Genomic DNA, 20,578 nt, shown 5'->3' with positions numbered 1-20,578 from the left:
GTCTGTGGTCATATTGACTGCTGGGTTCATTCAATCTTGTCGGGGATCAGCTATCACCCACCCCATTTCTGCTGGGAAGGACCCTGTGGCTTCACTGTGGGCAGATAACTGCCATCACCATTGGCCCTTCTCCAGGCATAAGAAGATAAGTGGTGCCTCTCTCTTCTCCTCTGTGGCATGAAAATCTCATCTCATTTTTAGTGGGAGTCTAGAGTAGAATGCAAAGCTGTGAGGAGGGGTAAGGGGTGAGGGCTCATCTCAGGAACCTTCTGTGGGAAGCTCAAAAATTCTAAAATTTCTGTGAGCTCTCTGGAGGACTCCATGGAGGTGGGAGAGTGGGTAACTTGGGCCAGTGAGAAGTCAGTCCCTTTTCCACGTGCATCTCTACTTTCCTTTGTTGTGATGGGGAATGGCTATATTCACACACACACACTGCCCCCTGCCTTGTAAAGTTAAATTGCTCCCAGGGGTCAGAGGTATACCTAACCATTCACAGTAAGGTGGTTTACAACAACTGTGTGGTTACATACCAGGTGGATTTCTTCATGGCACATATTATTAAAAAAAGTGGCTAAGTTTTCTGCAGACAGTTGTGTTCCTTGCTGTAGCATTCAGCATTACAGGGAGAAACTGATGGGCTAGGTTCTGTTTTTCAAGGACTGGTGGGGAGGACCTCCACTGTTGCCCTCTGACTTCACTGCTGCTAGTCTCATGCTCATTCTGCACCTGGTCATCTTTCCCTGTGATGCCCAAGCTGTGGTGACAGAATGGAATTGGTGAGCATCAGGGAACATAGAAACTAGGACTGAGGTGAGGAAAGGAAGTTGAGTGGTAAGCAAGGGCTTGCTGGTTTCACACTCATCTGTTGTCTTAGTTTGTTCTCTGTTTCTATAATGAAATGCCTGAGACTGGAAACTGGAATTTTTTTAAAAGTGGGATTTTTAGCTCACATTTCTGGAGGCCCAGAGCAAGGTGCTGGCTTCTGCTCGGCTCTGGCAAGGGACTCATGGTGACAGATCATAGCGTTGGGAGCATATGCATAAGTGCCCAGTGGAGGGTGGAGGTGCCAGATTTCCGTATAACAGCCCATTCTCACAGGAACTAACCCAGTTGCCTGAGACCTGCATTAATCTTTTTCAAGGGTGGTGCCCTCATGACCTGATTGCCTCCTGAGAGGCCCCACCTCTTAAAGCTTCCCTCCATCTCAACATCTCCACACTGAGGACCACTTCTCCATTACAAGAACCTTTGTGGGGATAAATCACATCAAACAATATCATCCTTCTCCCTCCTCTGTATGACACTCTGGGTATTTTCTGAAGAAATAAGGACACTTGGAACAAGGATTTCAGGGGGGTGTGATCAGTTTATAGGATGATTTTTGAGAACTTGGGGAGACAAAACATGAGACAATGACAAACTCCTGGGTACAATAAACTGTCACCCTTTGTAGCATAGCATATTTTTCTCTACTCTTGTGTGCTTTTGACACAGATCTATCATCAAGACTGATGAAAACAGAAGCTGAATATTTTCACAAGATGGAATTATTACTAGGGGAATAACTGAACCCAACCCTCTAGCTTTGCCTGTTCCTAGTCAACTTAAAAATCACTAATTTTGGAGGTCAAACAGCTGAGTGAATTCGTTATTGGTTTCCTAGTAGCTTTACTGTAGTTAACACCTGTGATGTGGGTTATAATGATAAAGGTGGCCTCGGTTACTTTTCAGGGATCTGAGGGCCACTTCTGTTGAAAACACTGACTTCACTGGGCCTGCCGTAGGTGTCTGATAGGTGACTGGGATGGAATGAAAAGGCTTGTTATCTCTGTCTTCATACTAATCTCTGCCCCCTTTGCTGCTTTAGCACTTGGGTCAATTCCACTCAGCTCTGCTTGTAGACATACTGATTGGTGGCAGGAGCTGCTATGTGTTTTCTTCTACTCTGCCACCCTGGTGCTTTTCCACCAGCTGTAGCAGCACAAGCATCCAAGGTCCTTCTGTGCTATTCTAAGACCCAGATCAAGCCACAAAGACAGGACATTTGTACAGGATGATGGTGGCAGCTTCAAGCATAACTCAGCAGATCCTGGTAAAATTATACTGGTACTACGTGGTGTCTGACTCTCATTTAAAAAATAGTTTCGGGAACCACACCCTGGGCCAGTGGTAAACTACTAGAAGCTAGCCCACTGCAGCATATCAATTAAACCTTCCATCTCCCTTTGTTAGGGAATCTGTCTGGTTCCTCCATCAGTGCTGTTTCCCTTCAGTGGAAGTCCTACTTATTTCACAATTAAAGCCCTGCCTACAAGTGCTCCCAAACCTTGGCTCAGTTGTGTTTCCACCATTTCTGAATCAAAAGTTCCCTTTTCTGTTACATGGGGGCAGTCTGTTAAGGAAAGAACATCAGAGGAGGTGTGAGGAAGGTAGGGTGCTGTGGTCTGAGCTGAAGGGTGAATCTGGTGGAGCAAAGAGGTTAAGATGAGAAGTCTGAATGCCAGAGCAGCATTGGAAACTGCTTGTGTGCTTAGCCTCATTCCCACCATCTACATGGCAGACTTTTGGTATAAATGTTGAGGTCCAGTACAAGAAAATCAAGTGATTTGAATTAAGCATTTGGGGAGACTTTATTAGTGATGAGGCAGATGAAAGGACTTCTAATGATGCACATTTTGCAAGGTAACTTGTCCCTTACTCTGTTCCCATCAAAGCAGGAAAGCTCATCCACAAAATACTGAATTCGAACCCCAAGAAGGGCCTATCATCAAGCAAATCTTACAGCCCCCAAGACTGAGGCCTGGTGAACCATGTGTACCCCATCACTGTAGTGAGGCACTCCCCAAACACAAACACCCAGACCCTGCAATCATGACCATCCTGTTTGACATGATCCATACAAAACCTAGGTGTTTCCGGACAAGAGAAAATTCCAAGTAGCCCTGGCAATCTACCTGATTCTCCAGCACCAGAAATGCCAGGTGGGAGGGTACACATTCCAGGGGAAGCCTTTGCCTCCCAAGGTCATGCCTCATCCATGCCCTGAGGATCTCTCCAATGGCCCTGCCCTCCCCAAGAGGAGCACCAGTGAGCCTTCCCTGAACAACTGCCCCTTGCCCACTGACACTCAGCTGCCTGAGGAGGCTCACGAGCCAGGCCAGAAGGGCATCAGATGCACCAGCCTGCCTGCCATTCCTATCCACTTTCTGCCTGCAGGGCCCCACTCCCAGGGAGCCTCCCAGTCTGACTTTGGGTCCTAGACATCCAATCCCTGGACGATGTTCGTTAGGTGGGCCAGGACAGGCAGCAGCCACTCCTCCCAAGATACACCCACAGGACCAGGCCATGGCCACAGAAATGCCAGGAAGCTGGTGAGGAGGAGGACCGCTACCTGTGTCTGAAGCCTCTGCTGCTGCAGGCCATGTCAGCAATCAAGTGGCTCCAAAGACAGAGAGAAGAAACGTGCCACATCCATAAACAACAAGGCTCCAAGGAGTGCAGAGCTGAGCCAGGAGATGCCAGCCCAGGGCCTGAGTCTCCTCTGTCTCCACCTGTGGAAGACGTCAGACTGTTCTGCCTGAGACACTTTGCCCTACCCTTCGTCCTTTTCCCCATTCTTCTGAGATGTTTCTGAATAAATTTGTTTCAGACCAATTGTATCATAAAATTCTTGTTCCAAAGGTCAAAATACTGGCTGATTTAAAGAGAGGTGGGGCCTCAGGATGAGGGCAGGCGCCCACCTCCATCCTCTCCAAGGCCTAGAGCACTGTGCCTCCCTCTGCAGTGGGACACAGGCTCACTCCCCGTGACCTGAGCCAATGGAATCTCCTCTTGAGTTAGTGTAGACATGACTTTTAGCTTTCACCTTGACCAAAACCCTTCCCTGTGGATTGTGTACTGATGGGTGGCAAATATTGGAGAAGTCACACATGAGAAGGCTGGGGACATCTCAGTGTCCTTTTACATCAACTTCATGGTACTGTGTGCAGGGAAGGAAGAGCTGGGCAGTGGGCAGGGGCAGTCTACCAGGAGAAGTGGTGGGTGCCTCAACCCCTGCCACACAGTCCCTCACCCCAAATCATCTCATAATTGTGAAAGGTACTGGACAGGGATTGCACAGCATTTCAGGAGAGATGTCAATACACCATATGGATCCAAGTTATCGCCTTTCAGTCACCCACTTTTGTGGTACTTCGCTTCAGATCACCACCTAGGAAATTAGCACAGGGTCCCGTGTTGCTTAGAGGAAACCCACTGTCCTTAACTTGGTGTCTGTGCAGCAGTGATCTACCCCAGGGCCACATGCTGCCCTGGGTTCCCAGGCTGCATCTGCAATGGTCAACTCTTTTGATATAACAGGCTGAGCTCCTCCTGCAAGTTTCTCCTTGCCAGGGAAGCTGGGTGCTTCCTCCCCACACACAACAGTGCTTGATTCTATCTTGTAGCCCTGACCACAGCTGACCATCATGGACTCCTTGCATAGTAGGGAGAAGAATAGAACCTCCTCAAGAGCGAAGTTCTGCTCTTCTGGGCACTGCTTTTTCAGCCATATCCAGGACAATGCTTGGCTTTTCATGATAAATACTTGTTTTTCTTAGTTTGCTAACTAGATACATTCCTTGTGTGACAAGAATCATCTGGGGCAAGATAAGCCTACTTGGCATCTGTGGGCTTAGTGTGGGAAGCTAAACCAACAGGACTGAGTCTCAGGAAAGGTTGCTGGGAGGCTGAATCAGTATGTTCACTGAGCCCCGGGCCTTGAAATGGAGCCAGAGGAGGGTGGACAGAGGAGGGAGGGGAAGTGAAGAGCTCTGGACGGAGGACAGCATGGCCAAAGGCATTGCTCACCAGGGGACTGTGCATGAGGCACTGGCTCTGTATCCATATCTAATGGGCACATCCTGAATTTGCTTCCAGGTTGTCATGCTTTCCTCCATGTTGCGTGCATGGATCTGGCATGCACTTGAACACGTGGGAACCATATGTGCACTCCGGATTCACATGCGGGTGAGCTCTTGTGAATGTGGTGTCACATTTTCAAAGTCTCCACCCCTGTCACTGGTCATATTTCAGGTCCAAAGCTGGATAGGAGGAGAACCCAGCTCTGCCTCAAGTTGGAAAGAAAGGACACTTCTCCTAGGAAGGCTCATTCTGCCTGAAGTGCCGGCTAGGAAGATGTCAACAAAGTGCAGTGGACAAAAGTGGGCTTGTGAATTCCTGAGTAAAAATTCTTACTTTGAGAAGCAACTGGTGGGAAAGTCCTGATAGGTTTCCGTTTGACCTAATGTCCAAAAACAGAATGATCAATAAAAAGGGAGGAAGTAGAGAAGAGAGGTGAGGGTGCACTGTGTTGGCAGTCTTCCCTAGTGAAAGAGATGACCCATAGCGACAAGCTGAAGGACATGTGGCCTGGAAACATTTACAAATTAGGACAAGAGGTATGCTTTTAAGACACCAGGCTGAGCCGGGCTTGTTGGTACACTCATCCTATCTCAGCAGCTCAGGAGGCTGAAGCAGGAGGATGGCAAATTCAAAGCCAGCCTCAGCAATGTAGTGAAATAACATAGGAGACCCTGTCTCAAAATTAAAAATGAATGAATGAATAAATAAATAAATAAATAAACCTTGTGGACTTAGATTAGTTGTTTAGTGTGCCTATGTTCCATCCTGGCTACCAAACAAAACAGAATAATAATAAACATAAATAAATAAATAAGCCAAAAAGGTATGCCATCAGATGGAACCTGCAGGACAGGGTTCTCTGAGCCCCTCTGGTAACCTGTGGTTCAAGCTCTGCCCACTTTGGGGCACCCAATACCAGCCACAGCCCTCAGGAGCTGACATGCTGGAGTCTGTCAGAAGGCCTCAGGCCTGGGGTGGATTGACCCTTGACTTTTCACCTTTTCAGACTCCCATTCCAGCAGATGCACCCCTTCCTGCATTCCCTACCTCTTCTGGGGTGCTGACACCAGGGGGAGGGGAGCCAAGTGGGGGAGGAAGAAAGGTGCCACCTCCAGCCCGAGATTCAGGTGTTTTGTATCACAGGCCTGGGACAAGGTGCTCAGGGATCTCTGAGACAGTGTTCTGTGGTGGCTGGAGTTGGTGCCCAGCCACAAGCAACCACCTAGACTCGGGCCTAGAAATGGAGGTGGAGGGAAAGTCATCTCTTGTTCTTGGTTTGGACATGAAACTAGAAGAGTCTTCTCTCACTCTTATTTTGTATCAAGTATTTTTCTAGCATGTCTCTCACTTCAGTAAAACACTTTGAACACTTTACCTTGCTGTGTAAATAATGCCAGTTGGAGCAGCTTTATGGAGGCTGTGGGGTGCAGACCCAGGAGTAGAAGGCTCCAGTCTCCTGGAGAGGCAACAGGATGGGCCTCTAAAGATGCCTCCACACCCACCCTGCACCTAGTCCACTGTACACTCTGAAGAGTGCTGCACCTTTGAGCCAAATGCCTCCCAGGCTGGTAGACCTCAGCCATTTCTCTCCACACTGTGTCTGCAGACAATCCCCCAGGTCTTGTTTTCAGGATCCCCATGCTGCCAGTGCCCCTTGTTGCTCCTCTGGGTTGTGGATCCAAGATGAATGGCCACGACCAGCTTTCCTCCACCTCCAAACCAGGCAGATGAGAGAATCTGCCCAGGAAACATATTGGCACTGGTTCAGGCCCCCTTTCACAGCAGCCTTGACCAGTCTGACCACCTGTCTCTGATACCCCTCATGCACAAGTCACAGGTGTCCCTGCACCTCCCTCCCTTCTACTTCTGCCCTTAGCATCTCTGCCTAGTCTTCAAGAGCAAGTGTGAAGACAGCCTTTCTTAGAAGCTTCCCTAGAGCAGATCCCAGGAGCATCACCTGGCAGCTCTGAGGAGCTCAAGTTCTGTTACATTCAGATTGGCATAATGTGACTTCATCCCCTCCTCCACACTCTAAGAGATGTTGGACAGATTCTGCATGGAGTTCTCTGTACATTCTGTGCCAGGTGTTACCATCTAGGCCCTGTTCCACAGAGCACTAGTAGAGACTAGTGCTCTAAGATGACTGGAAGGTGCCTTCTTGCTGTCTTTGCCTAGAATTTTGCATGGCACGTGTCTGTGGGACGTCAACCTTACGGGAGACTGAGTTACACTCCCCAGCTGGGTGCTGAGGCGCTCAGTCACAGAAATGGGTGTGTCTTGCTACAGCCCCATGGGTGAAGCTATGCTTACCTGTTCCTTTGTAATATAACCCCTTGCCCTATTTAGGATAGAATCTTCCATGGAAGTGCCTTGTGTGTGTCCCCTCCTCTTACTGTGCCCTTGGGTGTGACCTACCCAGGTGTCAGTCAACCTGCTGACAGTGGACATCATGAAGATAGACTCAGCCCCTGAAACCTGACCCCTTGCCTCATTTGAATAACTTCTCCTCCATAAAAGGGGTCACCGTGTGCTCTCGCGCTCTCTTTCTGCGGACCCTTAAGGTCAGAGGAGCTGTCACAGCAACCCAAAAGAAAAAGGTATTTGTGTCTCTTGTTTGGTTATTTAGTGCAGCCCAGTTAGCCCAGTTTAACTAGAGTGACCCCTGAGCCTTTCAGTCGCGAGAACAGAAACCCGGCACATGTCACTGTGAGCTGTCAGCTACACTAGCTGTAAAGCTAGAGCCCCTAGGCTTTGTTCATTGATTGTTCATTGATGAGCTCAGTACCTCTGACTTGGGCAGCTCAAGGGTACCTGAGTGTGATGTAGCTTGTCTCTGCATGAAGGCAACACTCCACCATGTGTGCTCAAATTCCTGACCATCCAGTTCCATAGAGTGCAGGACTCATTTCCACCTCAAACCTTTGATCTTTTATTTATTTCATTATTTATTTCATTTGAATTATGCATATATGACAGAATAATGCATTTTGATTCCTTGTACACAATTGCAGCACAACTTTTCTTATCTCTGGTTGTACATGTTGTAGCATCACACCATACGTGCAGTCATATGTGCACCTAGGGTAATGATGTCCATCTCATTCTACCATCTTTCCTGTCCCCATGCACTCTCCCCACCTCCTCCCTCCCTCTTGCCCAAAGTTCCTTCATTTCTCCCATGTCTGCTGTTTGGATTAGCATCCACTTATGAGAGAGGACATTTGGCCTTTGGTTTTTGGGGATTGGCTTAATTCACCCAGCATGATATTCTCTAACTCCATCCATTTACTTACAAATGCCATACTTTATTCTCTTTTAATGCTGAGTAATATTCCATAGTGTATATATACCATGGTTTCTTTATCCATTCATCTATTAAAGGACATCTATGTTGTTTCCACAGTTTAGCTATTGTTAATTGAGCATCTATGAACATTGATGTGGCTGCTTAACTATAGTATGCTGATTTTAAGTCCTTTGGGTATAGACGGAGGAGTGGGATAGCTGGGTCAAATGGTGGTTCCATTCCAAGTTTTCTAAGGAATTTTCATATTGCTTCCCACATTGGTTGCACCAATTTGCCATCCCACCAGCAATCTATGAGTGTACCTTTTCCCCCACATTTTTGCCAATATTTATTGTCTGTATTCTTGATAACTGCCATTCTGACTGGTGTGAGATGAAATCTTTAGAATAGTTTTGATTTGCATCTCTCTAATTACTAGAGATGTTGAATATGTTACATATATTGGTTGATTGTATATCTTCTTCTGAGAAGTGTCTGTTCAGCTCCTTAGCCCACTAATTTATTGGGCTATTTGTTTTCTGGTGTTAAGTTTTTTGAGTTCTTTATATATCCTAGAGATTAGTGCTCTATCTGATGTTCTGGTGGCAAAAATTTGCTGACAAAAATATAACCTCTCTTTACCTCATTGATTGTTGTTGTTGTTGTTGTTTTCTGTGGAGAAGCTTTTTAGTTTAAGTCCATCTCATTTAATAATTCTTGATTTTATTTATTGTGCATTAGGATTCTTGTTAAGGAAGTTGGGGCCTACTCTTACATGATGAAGATTGGGGCCTACTTTTTCCTCTATTAGGAGCAGGGTCGTGGGACTAATTCCTGGGCTCTTGATCCACTTTGAGTTGAGTTTTGTGCATGGTGAGAGATAGAGGTTTATTTTCATTTTGTTACATATGAATTTCCAGTTCTCTTAGCACCATTTATTGAAGAGGCTACCTTTTCTCCAATGTATGTTTTTGTACCTTTGTTTAGTATGAGATAACTGTATTTATGTGGATTTGTCTCTGTGTCTTCTATTCTGTACCATTGGTCTACATGTCTGTTTTGGTGTCAATACCATGCCATTTTTGTTATTATAGCTTTGTAGTATAGTTTAAGGTCTGGTATTGTGATACCTCCTTTTTCACACTTCTTGCTAAGAATTGCCTTGGATATTCTGGATATTTTATTTCTATAAGAAATGGTGTTGGGATTTTAATTGGAATCACATTGAATCTGTACAGTGCTTTAGGTAGTATGGGGCCATTGACTGTATTAATTTTGTGTACCCAAGAGCATGGTAGACCATTCCATCTTCTAAGGTCTACATCTATTTCTTTCTTTAGTGTTCTGTAGTTTTCATTGTAGAGATCTTTCACCTCTTTTGTGAAACAATTCAAAAAACTGACAAAAAATCTGGTTCTTTGAAAAAATACATAAAATTGACAAAAACTTAGCCACCCTATTAAAAAGAAGGAGGGACAACTATCTTATTTTTGACAAAGGGGCTAAAAGCATGCAATGGAGGAAGGATAGCATCTTTAACAAATGGTACTGGGAAAATTGGAAATCCATATGCAACAAAATGAAACTGAATCCCTTTCTCTCGCCATGCACAAAAGTTAACTCAAAATGGATCAAGGAGCTTGATATCAAATCAGAGACTCTGCGTCTGATAGAAGAAAAAGTTGGCTATGATCTACATACTGTGGGGTTGGACTCCAAATTCCTCAATAGGACACCCATAGCACAAGAGTTAATAACTAGAATCAACAAATGGGACTTACTCAAACTAAAAAGTTTTTTTTTTTTCTCAGCAAAAGAAACAATAAGAGAGGTAAATATGAAGCCTACATCCTGGGAACAAATCTTTACTCCTCACACTTCAGATAGAACCCTAATATCCAGAGTATACAAAGAACTCAAAAAATTAGACAATAAGATAACAAATAACCCAATCAACAAATGGGCCAAGGACATGAACGGACACTTCTCAGAGGAGGATATACAATTAATCAACAAGTACATGAAAAAAGGCTCACCATCTCTAGCAGTCAGAGAAATGCAAATCAAAACCACGCTAAGATACCATCTCACTCCAGTAAGATTGGCAGCCATTATGAAGTCAAACAACAACAAGTGCTGGCGAGGATGTGGGGAAAAGGGTACACTTGTTCATTGTTAGTGGGACTGCAAATTGGTTCAGCCAATTTGGAAAGCAGTATGGAGATTTCTTGGAAAGCTGGGAATGCAACCACCATTTGACCCAGCTATTCCCCTTCTCGGTCTATTCCCTAAAGACCTAAAAAGAGCATGCTACAGGGACACTGCTACATCGATGTTCATAGCAGCACAATTCACGATAGCAAGACTGTGGAACCAAGCTAGTTGCCCTTCAATAGACAAATGGATAAAAAAAGTGGCATTTATACACAATGGAGTATTACTCTGCATTAAAAAATGACAAAATCATAGAATTTGGAGGGAAATGGATGGCATTAGAGCAGATTATGCTAAGTGAAGGTAGCCAATCCCTAAAAAACAAATGTCAAATGTCTTCTTTGATATAAGGGGAGGAACTAAGGACAGAGTAGGGAGGAAGAGCATGAGAAGAAGATTAACATTAAACAGGGATGAGAGGTGGGAGGGAAAGGGAGAGAGAAGGGAAATTGCATGGAAATGGAAGGAGACCCTCAGGGTTATACAAAATTACATACAAGAGGAAGTGAGGGGAAAGGGAAAAATAATACAAGTGGGAGAAATGAATTACAGTAGAGGGGGTAGAGAGAGAAACGGGGAGGGGAGAGAAGGGGAGGTGGGATTGTAGAGGATAGGAAATGCATCAGAATACAACAGACACTAGAATGGCAATGTGTAAATCAATGGAAGTCTAACTGATGTGATTCTGCAATCTGTATATGGGGTAAAAATGGGAGTTCATAACCCACTTGAATCAAACTGTGAAATATGATATGTCAAGAACTATGTAATGTTTTGAACAACCAACAATAAAAAAAAATCAAAGTGAAGCATAAAAAAAAAATCACACCAAAAAAAAAAAGAGTTATTGGGATACAGGAAGGTATAGAGGTCCAAAACAGAGGAATGAGCAATCTATTCAATGAAATAATATGAGAAAACTTTCCAGACTTGAAGAATGAAACAGAATTAGAAATCCTAGAAGCCTACAGGACGCCGGATGTGCAAAATCATAAGAGATCCACACCTAGACACATTATAATGAATATGCCCAACATACAGAATAAGGAGAAAATTTTAAAAGCTACAAGAGAAAGGAAGCAGATTTAGGAGTAAACCAATCAGGATAACAGCTGATCTTTCAACACTGACTCTGAATGCTAGAAGATCCTGGAACAACAAATTTCAAACACTGAAAAAAAATGAGTTTCAACCAAGAATCGTATATCCAGAGAAATTAAGCTTAGGATGGAAGATGAAATTAAAACCTTCCACAATAAACAAAAGTTAAAAGAATTTGCAGCTAGAAAAACAAATATTCAAAACATCCATGGCAAAACATTACAGGAAGAGGAAATTGAAAATAACAATAAAAACCAACAGTGGGAGGTAGTACAATAAAGGGAAAAAATAATCAAAGAGGAAAGACAAATCATGTTAAGTAACATAAATAACCAAATATGGCTGGAAGTACAAACCATATCTCAATAGTGACCCTAAATGTTAATGGCTTAAACTCACCAATCAAGAGACACAGGCTAGTAGAATGGATCCAAAAAAAAAAAAGATCCAACAATATGCTGCCTACAGGAGATGCATTTGATACGAAAAGACATACATAGACTGAAAGTGAAAGGTTGAGAAAAATCATATCACTCATATAAACCTTGGAAACAAGCAGGAGTGTTCATACTCATATCAAATAAAATAGACTTCAAGCCAAAGTTAATCAAAAGGGATAAAGAAGGACACTACATACTGCTCAAGGGAACCATACACCAACAAGACATAACAATCATAAATATATATGCCCCCAACAATGGTGCAGCTATGTTCATCAAACAAACCCTTCTCAAGTTCAAGAGTCAAATAGACCACAATACAATAATTATGGGAGACTTTAACACACCTCTCTCACTACTGGACAGATCTTCCAAACAAAAGATGAATAAAGAAACTATAAAACTCAATAATACAATTAATAACCTAGACTTAATTGACATATATAGAATATACCAGCCAACATCAAGCAGTTACACTTTTTATCTCAGCAGCACATGGATCCTTCTAAAAAATAGACCATATATTATGTCACAGGGCAACTCTTAGAAATTATAAAGGAGTAGAGATAATAGCGTGCATCCTATCTGATCATAATGTAATGAAACTGGAAATCAACAATAAAGGAAGGAAGGAAAAATCCTGCATCACTTGGAGAATGAACAATATGTTACTGAATGATCAATGGGTAATAGAAGACATCCAGGAGGAAATTTAAAAATTCCTAGAGATAAATGAAAACACAGACACAACATATCAGAATCTATGGGACACAATGAAAGCAGTTCTAAGAGGAAAATTCATAGTTTGGAGTTCATTCATAAAAAAAAGAAAAAAAAAACAACAAATAAATGATCTCATACTTCATCTCAAAATCCTAGAAAAAGAAGAGCAAAACAACAGCAAAAGAAGTAGAAGGCAAGAAATAATTAAAATCAGAGCTGAAATCAATGAAACTGAAACAAAAGAAACTATTGAAAAAATTGACAAAACTAAAAGTTGGTTCTTTGAAAAATTAAATAAGATCGACAGACCCATAGCCATGCTAACAAAGAGAAGAAGGGAGAGAACTCAAATTACTAGCATATGGAATGAAAAAAGCAATATCACAACAGACACTTCAGAAATACAGAAGATAACTGGAAATTATTTTGAATCCTTATACTCCAATAAAATAGAAGATAGTGAAGGCATCAATAAATTTCTTAAGTCATATGATCTGCCTAGATTGAGTCAGGAGGATATACACAACCTAAACAGACCAATATCAATTGAGGAAATAGAAGAAGCCATCAAAAGACTACCAACTAAGAAAAGCCCAGGACTGGATGACTATACAGCAGAGTTTTACAAAACCTTTAAAGAAGAACTAATACCAATACTTTTCAAGCTATTTCAGGAAATAGAAAAAGAAGAAGAACTTACAAATTCATTCTATGAGGCCAACACCACCCTGATTCCTAAACCAGACAGACACTTCAAAGAAAGAAAACTACAGACCAATATCTCTAATGAACATAGATGCAAAAATCCTCAATAAAATTCTGGCAAATTGGATACAGAAACATATGAAAAAGATCATGCATCATGATCAAGTAGGATTCATCCCTGGGATGCAAGGATGGTTCAATATACAGAAATCAATAAATGTTATTCACCACATCAATAGACTTAAAGATAAGAACCAAATGATCATCTCAATAGATGCACAAAGAGCATTCAACAAAGTACAGCATCCATTTATGTTCAAAAGTCTAGAAAAACTAGGGAAAACAAGAACATACCTCAATATTGTAAAAGCTATCTATGCTAAGCCTCAGGCTAGCATCATTCTGAATGGAGAAAAATTGAAGGCATTCCCTCTAAAATCTGGAACAAGACAGGGATGCCCTCTCTCACCACTTCTGTTCAACATAGTTCTTGAAACACTGGCCAGAGCAATTAGACAGATGAAAGAAATTAAAGGCATAAAAATATGAAAAGAAGAACTTAAATTATCACTCTTTGTGGATAACATGATTCTATACCTAGCAGACCCAAAAGGGTCTACAATGAAACTACTAGCGTTAATAAATGAATTCAGCAAAGTGTCAGGATATAAAGTCAACACGCATAAATAAAAGGCATTCCTGTATATCAGCGACAAATCTTCTGAAATGGAAATGAGGACAACCACCCCATTCATAATATCCTCAAAAAAAGAAAATAAAATTCTTGGGAATCAAACTAACAAAAGAGGTGAAAGACTTATACAATGAAAACTACAGAACCCTAAAGAGAGATATAGAAGAAGATCTTAGAAGATGGAAAAATATACCCTGTTCATGGATAGGCAGAACTAACATCATCAAAATGGCAATATTACCAAAAGTTCTCTATAGGTTTAATGCAATGTCAATCAAAATCCCAACGGCACTTCTTGTAGAAATAGATAAAGCAATCATGAAATTCATATGAAAAAAAAAAAGACCCAGAATAGCAAAAGCAATTCTAAACAGGAAGTGTGAATCAGGCAGTATAGCGATACCAGACTTCAAACTATACTACAGAGCAATAGTAACAAAAACAGCATGGTACCAAAACAGGCACATGGACCAATGGTACAGAATAGAGCACACAGAGACCAATCCACAAAATTACAACTTTCTTATGTTTGATAAAGTGGCTAAAAGCATGCAATGGAGGATGGATAGCATCTTCAACAAATGGTGCTGGGAAAATTGGAAATCCATATGCAACAAAATGAAACTGAATCCCTTTCTCTTGCCATGCACAAAAGTTAACTCAAAATGGATCAAGGAGCTTGATATCAAATCAGAGACTCTGCGTCTGATAGAAGAAAAAGTTGGCTCCAATCTACATATTGTGGGGTCGGTCTCCAAATTCTTTAATAGGACGCCCATAGCACAAGAGTTAAAAACAAGAATCAACAAATGGGACTTACTCAAACTAAAAAGTTTTTTCTCAGCAAGAGAAACAGTAAGAGAGGTAAATAGAGAGCCTACATCCTGGGAACAAATTTTTACTCCTCACACGTCAGATAGAGCCCTAATATCCAGAGTATACAAAGAACTTAAAAAAAAAATAAGAAAACAAATAACCCAATCAACAAATGAGCCAAGGACCTGAATAGACACTTCTCAGAGGAGGACATACAATCAACAAGTTCATGAAAAAATGCTCACCACCTCTAGCAGTCAGAGAAATGCAAATAAAAACCACCCTAAGATACCATCTCACTCCAGTAAATTGGCAGCCATTATGAAATCAAACAACAACAAGTGCTGATGAGGATGTGGGGAAAAGGGTACACTTGTACATTGCTGGTGGAACTGCAAATTGGTGCGGCCAATATGGAAAGCAGTATGGAGATTCCTTGGAAAGCTGGGAATGGAACCACCATTTGACCCACCTATTCCCCTTCTTGGACTATTCCCTAAAGACCTTAAAAGAGGTTAAAAAAATGTGGCATTTATACACAATGGAGTATTACTCTGCACTAAAAAATGACAAAATCATGGAATTTGCAGGGAAATGGATAGCATTAGAGCAGATTATGCTAAGTGATGCTAGCCAATCCCTAAAAACAAATGCCAAATGTCTTCTTTGATATAAGGAGAGCAACTAAGAACAGATCAGGGAGGAAGAGAATGAGAAGAATATTAACATTAAACAGGGATGAGAGGTGGGTGGGAAAGGGAGAGAGAAGGGAAATTGCATGTAAATGGAAGGAGACCCTCATTGTTATACAAAATTCCATATAAGAAGAAGTGAGGGGAAAGGAAAAAAAAAACAAGGAGGAGAAATGAATTACAGTAGATGGGGTAGAGAGAGAAGATGGGAGGGGAGGGGAAGGAGGATAGTAGAGGATAGGAAAGGCAACTGAACACAACAGACACTAGTATGGCAATATGTAAAAAAGTGGATGTGTAACCAATGTGATTCTGCAATCTGTATATGGGGTAAAAATGGGAGTTCATAATCCACTTGAATCAAATGTATGAAATATGATATGTCAAGAACTATGTAATGTTTTGAACAACTACTAATAAAATTTTTTAAAAAAAAATAACTAAATGAAATAACAATCTACAATCCAAATGTTTTATTCAGATTATCTTTTCAAATAAAAATAATTCTGTGACCTCAAAAAATAAATAAATAAATAAAGTTAAATAAAATTTAAGTTAGTTCCTCAGTGGCAGTGGCCACATTTTGAGTGTTTTGCAGCCCCCAGGAGTCTGCAGCCCCCAGTGTCAGTGACTGTCTCATTTCCCTGGAGATTAGGACATTGTACCCATGAAAACAGGATGTTGGGTGGTGCGGGTTTTGACTAGCCCCTCCTCAGACAGGAACAAACAGTACCTCAGGCTCCTGACTTTGCATGGATAAGTATTACTGATGAATAAAGTTAGCAAGATACATCTGGAGTGACACGTGTAATACCTGATTATGTGCAAGTGTCTGCATGTTATCGGGATATGGCACCCTCAGCCTCTCCTGGAGCAGGGCCTCCACTTCAGCAGCAGTGCATTGTTCAGAGTCTTGCTTCCAAAACCAGTTCCTATTGATCCAGAAAGGACTTTTCTCTTTGTCACCAGAGGCTCCTTTTGGTAAAGAGCTTTCTTCTTTTCCATACCTTTAGTCTTACATCAATGAGATCTTGAGGGGGGACAAGAAAGTTCACCATATGGTCAGCCTGCAGTGTTGAACAGGAAGACACTCCTGCCCCTGTGCTTGGTGAGCATGAAATGCTGAGATTTCAGGGCAGTTGGTCAGTCCCTCCTTCATACATGTTGATGTGCCCCTAGGCTGGGGGCTGTGATATGAGGGGCTCAATTCTTGACATCAGGGACATCTCCAAGCTCTCTGCCTAGGAACAGAACTCCACTTTTTTGTGAAATCTCCTTAGTGATGGAGGAGGAATGCTACCCTAGGACTCAGGATGGAGATCTGAACACCAATGTCCTGAGGCAGACTGAGGGAGCCATAGTTTCTTAGGAAAAAACTGGAGAAGCTGCTGGATTCTTTTCTAAGGAAAGGAATGACAACATTTATAGCAGGCTGAGAGAGGTTTCCATGGACTTGGGGCAGACTTGCCTACCTTTCTCACCTTTCCTCAAACTGCTGTGACTCTGAGAAGTTTTGCCCTTGGCTGGTGATGGTTGTGATGCCAGCCTTCTCCACAGGAAGAGGCACTGTGGGTGGAGGAATCAGGGTAAATGAGAGGGCACAACACAACCTGTCCTCCTGGGTGGGCTGTGTCCCCACCAGACTCTCTTTGAGTTCTCCTTGGTCCATTCCCAGGTCCCATTGAGAAACAGCCATAGAAACCCAGGCTGGCTTCTGCTGTGTGGGTCTGTGCACAAGGAGCCCCCTTTTTCACATGCAGCCTGGAAGGCTGGCTATGACCTTGTGATGCCTCTGAGCTCTGAGGATAGAGGATGTCGGTGTTGAGGGCCTTGTCCTCTGAGGTGCTGCTGACCCCGTGTATGTCTTCCATGCAAGGTGCCAAAGTGTAGTCATGAATCACAGCCCACCAGGAGCTGCTGGGGTTAAGAGGCACCATTCCCTAGGGACCATGCTGTCCATCTGAATTTCTCCAATGTGGACTGTCAAAGGGAGGAAGAGCAGGTTGGCGGCTATAGTTGGCCCCATGGCTGGTCCTTTGGTCTTTCACAAGCTGTCTGTGATGGGGCCAGGGTCAGAGGCTTGCTGAAGTGCTGAGCAAGTCAGGACTCATGCACTGAAATCTCTCTGGGGAACCCAGTTCACATGTGGGTGAGACCTGGGTCCAGATAAAAGGGGGTGGTGGAGGCAGGGGCTTGAGGACTCTCTCTTGCCTGAGAGGTGTGTGTCACTCAGCCCATCACTCCTTGCTGCAGGAGGCAGAGCCCAAGGCTGCCCAAGCCTCTGGATGTTCATGACAGGTCAGGAGGCTGGAAGGAGATGAGCTCATTCCATTTTTAATTGCTCAGGTTCAAGAAGGTAATAACAACCTATGTGCACAGGGGGTGGCAGGTTTGGGGGTGGGGTGGAGGGGAGTGACACCTTCTGGGTCAGGGCCTCCCTGCCATTCATTCTGTGTCCTCCACAGAATCCAGGGTGAGCAATGGATGGACAGGCTCACGTCCTGGGGCTGGCTGGCTGCTCTTGAGGTCAGCAAGTGTTCTGGGACAGTTCTCATAGTGCAGCCAGCCTGGCTGGGTAGTGAGGGGAAGCTTCCCTTGCTGCCTCAGACTTGGGAGCAGGGCAGCTGAGTTGGCCCAAGCAAGCTAAAGGGTGGTCCCAAATGGACCCTAAATAACCAACACTGTGGGTGATCCCAGGCCTGGGCAATGTGACACGTTATAAGCAGCCTCCTTCCTGCCTGCAGCTGCCCTGCTGGGCTTTGAGGTAGGCATGGGGGAACCCTACAGGGATCCCCAGTCCTCATGGATGGGCAGACATGGGGCCTGGGGTTTCCAGCTCTGCTGGAAGGTAACAGTTTCCCAGCAGAAGCGAGGCAGCACTGTGTCTAGCCATGCTGAGCATCTTGCTGGATGCACTAGTCTCAGTTGTTTTCTTCAACAAAACTTATTGAGAGGAAACACACACACCCTGAAATTTACCCATTTAAAGTTCATAGATTAGTGGGTTCAGAACATTCATAGTGTGGGGGCAGCACCACTGAAACTGATTTGTTCACCCCAAAGAGACCTCATATTCACACAGTCACTCTCTATTTCCTCCCACCACCAAGTCTCCTTGTCCTAGCCCACCTTCGTCTTCCTCTGTCTGTGTGAATTGGTATATCCTCAAGTCTTCATGTAAGAGGATGCATGTGACATGTGGTCCTGAGGTCTGGGCTGCTGCTCTTGCTGCCTCAGACTTGGGAGCAGGGCAGCTGAGTTGGTCAAAGCAAGCTGAAAAGGTGGTCCCAAATGGACCCTAAGTAACCAACCCTTTGGGTGACCCCAGGCCTGGGCAACATGACATGCTGTGAGCAGCCTGCAGCTGCTCTGCTCAGCTTTGAGTTAGGGATGAGGCAACCCCACAGGGATCCCCAGGCCTCCTGGGTGGGCAGATGTGGGGCCTGGGGCTGCCCAGCACTTCTTGATGGTCACACTCTCCCAGCAGCAGCCAAGTGTCACTATGTCTAGCCATGCTGAGTGTCTTGGTGGATGCACTATTCTCAGTTGTTTTCTTCAACAAAAACTTATTGAGAAGAAACTCACACACCTTGAAATTCAGCCATTTAAACTCTATGGGTCAATGGGTTCAGAGCATTCATAGGATGTGGACAGAACCACTGAAATTGATTTGTTCTCCCCAAAGAGACCCCATATTCACACACAGTCACTCTCTACTCCCTCCCACCACCAACCCTCCATCCTCCTCTGTCTATGCAAACTGGTGTGTCCTCAACAATTCATATAAGAGGACTCATGTGACATGTGGCCCTGGGGTCTGGCTTCTTGCACACAGCGTGATGTTTTCCAGGCTCATCCATGAAATATGTGGCAGCATGTGTCGGCATGTCCCCCTTCATGGCTGATAACCTCTGTTACTGCTGCTCAATGTGTAGCACTGGTCTTGTCCACTCGACTGATATCAGCTGGGGGACATCTGTGTTGTCTCTAATTTTTGGCTCTTGTGAATAATGTGGTCACTCAAATTCATAAATGAGTGTTGGTATGGACATGCATTTTTTAATGCAATAAATCAGAAATAGTGAATTATTGTTACCTAACACTTATTTCTTAGAAGATGTTACCATGGTAACTTTTGGGAGCCTTTTGGAGCAATCTATGCTGCTTTCCATTAGTTTTCAGAGTGAAATATTTTGTGCTAGACACTTGTGACTCAAAAGCACACAGGAGCCAGGCATGGCTGAGTGTCTGGTGGGGTACCAGGAGTGGCGGCTGGTGCCATGTGGTTGGAGCCCTCACCATCCACGTGGGACAACAGCTGCCTTGGAGGATTCTGGTCTCTGTGTAGCAGGTGTTTGTATATTTCTTTCAATGAGGAAAACTAGAAATGTGGATTTTTATGGAGATCTATCTGCTTTCTCTTCTTCTTCTTTTCTTTCCTCTGTGACTGCCCTGATTCCAGTTGACCTGCATCTGTTGAGCTTCCTTCTTTGCCTAGGTGTAGGTTTTTTTGCCTTTTCCTCCCTCATGCCAAGGTATATCTGTTAGGCTCTGGGAGAGTGCACCATGGTGTCCCACTCGGGGTCTCTGGCTGAGTCTTTCCATCCAGACCCCACTGCTGTGACAAGTGGACAGTTGTGTCTAGGTGGGCTGTTCTCCTGATCCAGCTTGTGGTGCAACAGACTCTCCTCACCTAGATGAGAATCCATCTGGTGTACCGAACAGTCTCTGACACCAGGCTGGGTGTCTGATCTGTAGTATGAAGGCCCTGAGGGTTGCCACCTTGCACAACCCAGAGAGGATCTAATAAGTCACATGTGCCAGTGCTTAAAGGTCACCTGGCACTTGGAAGCCCAGTTGGTGGTCCTTCTTCATCCTCATCACCATCATCCAGGGACAGGTTCTGTACCTAAGGAATCATTTGGAATAGCTGCACCTCACCAAGGCAAAACCACATGTCCACTGGTGAACAGAGTGATGGAACCCAAAGGTTAACACTCCCTGA

This window comes from Urocitellus parryii, chromosome 8 (genome assembly GCF_045843805.1).
Source record: "Urocitellus parryii isolate mUroPar1 chromosome 8, mUroPar1.hap1, whole genome shotgun sequence".
Lineage (NCBI taxonomy): Eukaryota > Metazoa > Chordata > Mammalia > Rodentia > Sciuridae > Urocitellus > Urocitellus parryii.
This window is presented reverse-complemented; position numbering follows the sequence as displayed.